Raw genomic sequence first — 6,165 nt, 5'->3', positions numbered from 1 at the left:
GGTTACATTTTTGAGTTTGTTTCTTGTCTGATTTCAAACTTGCAAACTTAAAAGGCTGATTGAATCATCCCTCAAACCACACCATTACAAATACAACAAACTAATTTAACGGCAGCTCTAACTGACGTTTTGATGACGATAATAACAAATGACTGTACCATGTGAACGGGGACGCTCATTAATCTGCATTACGGAGCCAACAAGCCAATAGATTCCGCCCTGCAGCGCCAGTGTGTAACTTTCATTTATTGGCATACGTTGGGATCAAGTGGCCTCAGTTTCTTTCAAAGTTCACCTTCTATACATTAGCCTATTATGACAGACATAGTGAATTCAGATTTTCTTTATCCGCCTCTGTTATAGAACTGAGTCCGTGCAGACAGACAAACAGACAGACAGACAGACAGACAGACAGGCCCGGCCTGCGAAATGAAGCCGCGCCTGCCTGGCCCCCCGGGGGCTGCGGACGCAGGAACTTCTCTGTATCAGTGTCCCATTCTTCAGTCCTGAGCGGCGTCTCCTCTCTCTCTGGCGAAACCTCAGCCTCTGGGTGCTTCCTCCTCCTGACGCGTCACGGCAGAGGTCCAGAGTCAATACAAACACACTTCTCTGGTTACGCGCTCACTTCCAACAGGACGGGCCTGAGTGAAAGGAGGATGAGGAAGATGGTGGTTACGGTCCACTGTTGTTGGTATCATTTTTCCATGTGCTCGGGTCAAACCATATATAACATGATGGTTTGTTTTGCCCCATTGACTAGGTCCCAAAATCAAATTACTGAAAGTGAAGACAAAGAAAGTATACGTTGTCATTAAATTTGTCCACTGCTTTTACTTTGATTATCCGTGAGCAGCTTTGAACATTTGTACAGATAAACCTCTGGAAATATATGTGATATTCATCTCAAACTGGATCGTCCTCATAATACCACATAGAAGGCATGGAAGATGGAAAGTACTGTGCAGATGCATAGATCCAGCACAACGTCAAATCTTTTAATGTTGTGTCCTCGAAAGGTTTTTTAATGTTGACTGATATTCAAACTTGTATATTATTGGAAATTCCACCCAATTTTCTAAACAGCACCTAAGCTTGAGAGTAGTTTTTGTTTCGTTTTTTGCCTGGCAGGTTTCAGATCTCTACGAATAACAGTCAGATAGTTTTTTTCAGTGACACTGTTAGTTGATTATATTGGCTTCTATTTTTTCCACAATGATAAACAAACAAAGCGACCGTTGCTTCCGTGTGTTGGAGTCTGTTCATGAAATCAGTTTCGTGTGGCCAACGTCCACTACAATTTCAAGCATCATCTCACAGCATATCGTGTCCCAACAACCCCTGAAATTACAGATCTCCTTTAATCTCCCTCCAGCTCCACTTTGTTCCAGTTTGTCATCCGTGTTTCAGCTTTCAAGAATCAAAGAATCAGAAGGAAAAGTCAATGAGATAATAAAACAACACCACAGGCAGACAGTGAGTCATGAACTTTATGAATAGCGTGGACAACCAGCAGCACTGACACGACTCCACTCCTGTGGTCCAGACCCAAAAAATGGCCAGATTCTCGTGCTGTTATTTGAAACATGACCACATGGAGTCTTATTCATTATTGCTCCATTATGGTCGGACGTTCGCTGAAATAACAGACATGGCCGTGAATTGATTACGCGGATTAAAACAACCAACCGCCACTGAATAACGTTATATGGCCGATACTGTGGATGCATTGTAAGAATTTTACAGCATCATAGTTTTACATATATGAGAACTTCACTTTTGGATGTGGAGTGAATGGTCTTTCTGTTCAGAATCAACCTTTATTAATAAAAAAAAAGGAGAAAAGTTTGACACCTGTAATGCCATGTCAGCTACTTGGAAAAATGGAAGCTGAAAAATTGTACAGTATACCAGTCTTTTACAGAACCGTATTTCTATTACCAGCGAAACGCTGTCAGCGTATGAACATTGTTTTCTAAATCCAAAGAAAATGTTGTCATTGATCCCAGATGTTTTTCTTTCTTTTTTTGACTCTCTTGTTTCTCAATATTGAAGTAATTACAGAAACATTCCACTGGGAGGGGAAAAAAATCAGAGCAAGCGCGAGCTGTCGTTTCCCCCTAATGAAAGAGCCTGTTATTATTTCTTCATAACTTAGCGTTTGGCTGACAAAATGGGCTTTATGACACTTTCAATTTACATTTCAATCACACTGGTGGTGGGGCAGGGGGGCTGATAACACAAGGCCCTCATTGATGCACACACACACACACACACACACACGCTCACACACACACGCGCTCACACACACTCACAGACACACAAACACACACAAACACAAAATCAGACAAACACAGATCAGCTGGTGTTTCAACGCCTTTTGTACGGAGGCCTGGCGGACGGATATCTGACCTGAGATTTTTTTTACATGCACATGCACACACAAAATGCCAGAAATATTTACATGATTATGTCTGACCTATTTAAGCCCCCTGTGTAATATTGTATTATTTGATGTTTTTCATTTTTCATTTATTTTATTTACTGTCTTTTTTTGTGAAATTATTGTTATAATTACCACTACTGTTGTTGGTTTTATATTATGTGGTACCCTGATATCTGAATTGTTTAAGTTAAAATTCCCATATTAACATACACTTTTGTGTAGGAGGTAGATGTCCTGTTATAACATATCAAAATGTAACGTGCAATATGTCAAACTTGTCTTTATACTTGTGTCTGTAATATGTTCATTTAAATAAAAAAAACCTAACCTCTCCACGTTTTACACGATCATTACATGATTTGACACAAATCTGTTTAATATGCGATGCAGATGTATTTTTTTTCCCGCCATTTGTTCGGCTTTTCTCTCCGACATAAAACCTGACATTTGAAAACCTTACACAGGTTTGCCGCCATGTTAAATCCCCTCCGATCTATTAATTTGACCCCCATGAGACCCGACACCACCGAAGAAGCGAACAGGGATGTACAAGGCAGGGTATCATCTCGAAGCAACAAGTAGTCTCTGTGCCAGCGAACAGGACCGGATGTATGGATCACAACACAACGCATCGTGACAACACATCGACGGTAAGAAGTTTTAAGTTTGTCGCTGTTTGATACAAACTTTGTTGTTGCTGTTGCTCTTCTTCGGCTGCTGGTTAATTGATGGGTTGTTCGTAAAGTGATAAGAAATATACCTTTTGGAATCTGTGGACGCGGAGCTTACTTGTGCTAGCTTGTGCTGTTAGCTTTAAGTATTATGACGTCATATCCGGCTTCGTGGGCAATGTACAGTTGTCTGTCAATGCGAGATGCTGCTTTTGTGGCTTGTTGTTTGAATTGTGTTTCATGAAGGTGAAAGTGGTTGTTATGAGTTACAGGCTTATGCTGTGTTGGTATGTTGCTACCTGTTTAGCATGCCTTTTTATATGACTTCACGTGACTCACTGTCTGCCCCCCCCCCCCCCCCCCCCCCCGTTTCCGGTTCTGCTAGACTGATTTCTTTTTTTCAATTTCAGCCTTTCATGTAAGTTTATCCATGATTCGGAACAGAGGTACAAGGGTTGTCCCAAATATGAATATCCTGCTGATTGGCCAAGTTGTGTTGAAGCGATCAGGCAATTGAGGGAAAAAAAAATCGATAAAACAATAGAAACATTTCATGAAAATCTGCATTTCTGATGTTTGTCAAAAATTGTGACAATGGAGCCTGGCAGAGAGGCTACCCTTCGTTTGAAACACAGCTATGTGGCCACAGTGCAAAACATAATAGTCATATTGTTAAACTGTCAGGCAAAATTCTCAAAACATGTGCTCACGAGCAGACTCGGCAATAAATACAGAACATGGCAATAAGATTTATTCCCACAAATATAAATACATATTAACTGTACTGGCAGTTACTGGACACCATCAAATTTTGGCCCAAACATTAGCTGATGGCAATGGGCCAGACTTTGGACACACACTGGAAATCAAGATAACTTTATTTCACAACAATAATAAGGTTCCTTATGGAGTTTTTGACCACTAGTGGTGCTGTGGAGCAATGTTTCTATGAGCAGGCTTTGTTTGTTATTCTGCCTTTTTTAGTTCAAACTATTCCACAGGTGTTCATAACACACCAACATAAATGTTGCATATTTCTGATCTATAGTTAGCGCGCATTAGATCAGAGGGATTACCTGGTTTGTTTACTGTATCACGTGTACTGTACCGTCACCAGGTTAATCCTGTCAAACCCTGTTCAAAAATCTGGCAGTTCAGTGAAGCGTCGCTTGTCCATATGAAGAAGAAAAAAAGGAACGAATCATAGAATATTTGTATTTATATATAGTGTTTTGGTGCGTTAAGATGACTGTTAACAGTCATGTTGTTGATGATATTCTTCATGGTGAGTCGCTCCAAATGTTTGAGGTTTTGATTGCAAGTGTTTTTATCATAGCCTGAAAAAAACACATACCGCTTATTATTACTACTTGGTTTTTCACCGCCGAAGCCAGAGCATTTTTTTAAAAGTTCAACAACACATTCCAGTTGGTTTGTGTTGGTCCTTAATCTTGTTGGGTATGTCCGCATGTGTAGGACATCATCAACTGAGGGCTAAAATAATAACAGAGGAGTAAGAAAACTGCCATATCCGTCCGCAGCAATTTTTCATTCCACCTATCTAAACTTAGATACCGAGATACAGATTACCATCATTTGTAGATGTATTAAAGGGGATTAGGAGTTTATCTCAATTGCTAATTTTTGGCTTTTCATACTTTCAATTCCAGGTAGCTCATCAAAGCTTCATAAAAAAAGAGTGCATGTGGGCATTTTGAATTTAACTCGCCACCACATGTACAAGTCATCAAGTTCAGATGCTGCAGATACTGTACACTCTTAAACCCTCTGTTTGAGAAACACACACACACACACACACACACACACACACACACACACACGCACACAAAGGCCGAGAGAGGGGAGCAGAAAACCAGCGGACCGGAGGGGATGAACGTCTGAGTGATCTCCACGGTATTTGAGCCAGAGTGAGTCACACTGGGTGACCACTAAATCAAAGAGCTGTTTGAACAGCTGCATTCCTTCACACCCCTTCATCCTCCCTCTCTCGCCGTGCAGCAACACCACTCCCGGTTTTGCTGGCCCCCACCCCCTCCCCAGCCCCCCGGCCCCCCAGCCCCCGTCCCGTCCCGTCCCGGTGTGATGGTGATCAAACTTAATGGAAAAAGAGTGCGTAAGTGAGTTAAGTCATCCCTTTTTTGTTTTTTGTTTTCTGACTGCGGACAGGTGGCTATTGGAAGTCGAGCACAAAGATGAGGCTGAGAAACTCTGCGAGGCTTCACAGCAGCAATTGCGGCTGATTTATGGAGCCCTGACAGCCCGAGTGAGTCATTACGTCGCTTTCATTTCATGTCCACGCACATACAGCTGCCCCCCTCCTCTGGAGTTATGCATTGATTGGTAATTTGTTTTCAGTGACGGGCACGTTAATTGCAATTGTACGGACGACACCCAGCACCGGAGCATTTTCTTTTTTGATTTACCATTAACTCCCGAACTTTCTGAAGTTTTCTCGCTCCTCTGGATTTGATTAGACCGAATGAGGAGACAGTAGGAAGTGTGAGGAACTGTTCATTACATGTACAATAGTGTGTAGTTTACCATAGTGATAGTTTAGTTTAGTAGATACTTTATTTATCCCGAGGGAAATTCAGGCATCCAGCAGCATTTACAAACATACATACATTAAACATACATCAATCTTACATAAAATAAAAATACAAAATTAAATTAAATATTAAACTATAACTATAAAAACTAGCTTATGACAGTGCAAAACGGGAAAATGGGTGTGCAAATGAAGGTTGAAATAAATTGTCCTTTTCTATTGTCCTCCCTGATGTAATGGTCATCAACTTTAAGGAATAGTTAGACATTTTTGGGAAACATGTTTACCGAGAGTTAGATACGAGGATATGAATTTCATCTCATATTGCATGCAGCACATAACTCTCCCCAGGAAGTGGCCTCACTTGAAGTAAGAAACACTGGAAGGAGGGACACACGTTCTCTTAGCTTTCAGGAGCCAAAGTCAAACTGGAACAGACAGGTTTTATCGCATACACCGAAAGAAGAAAATTGCTCTCCAAC

The 6,165-nt window shown here is 41.1% G+C and overlaps 1 protein-coding gene across 2 annotated transcripts in view; it reads left to right on the top strand.

Moving 5' to 3' along the window:
* Positions 1 to 2,869: 2,869 nt before the first annotated feature.
* The window catches only part of trabd2a (TraB domain containing 2A), a 64,857-nt gene continuing 61,561 nt past the window's right edge, over positions 2,870 to 6,165 (top strand). The window contains exons 1-2 of one of the 2 annotated variants that reach the window (XM_035607757.2): positions 2,870 to 3,093; positions 5,302 to 5,398. The gene's annotated coding sequence lies outside the window, so the exon portion shown is untranslated. The remainder of the gene's footprint in view (positions 3,094 to 5,301; positions 5,399 to 6,165) is intronic. The other variant, XM_035607755.2, reaches the window with a different exon arrangement.

Source organism: Scophthalmus maximus, chromosome 20, assembly GCF_022379125.1.
Source record: "Scophthalmus maximus strain ysfricsl-2021 chromosome 20, ASM2237912v1, whole genome shotgun sequence".
In the NCBI taxonomy this organism is placed as follows: domain Eukaryota; kingdom Metazoa; phylum Chordata; class Actinopteri; order Pleuronectiformes; family Scophthalmidae; genus Scophthalmus; species Scophthalmus maximus.
Note: the sequence above shows the minus strand (reverse complement) of the source record. Positions and strands in the feature narration are given on the sequence as shown.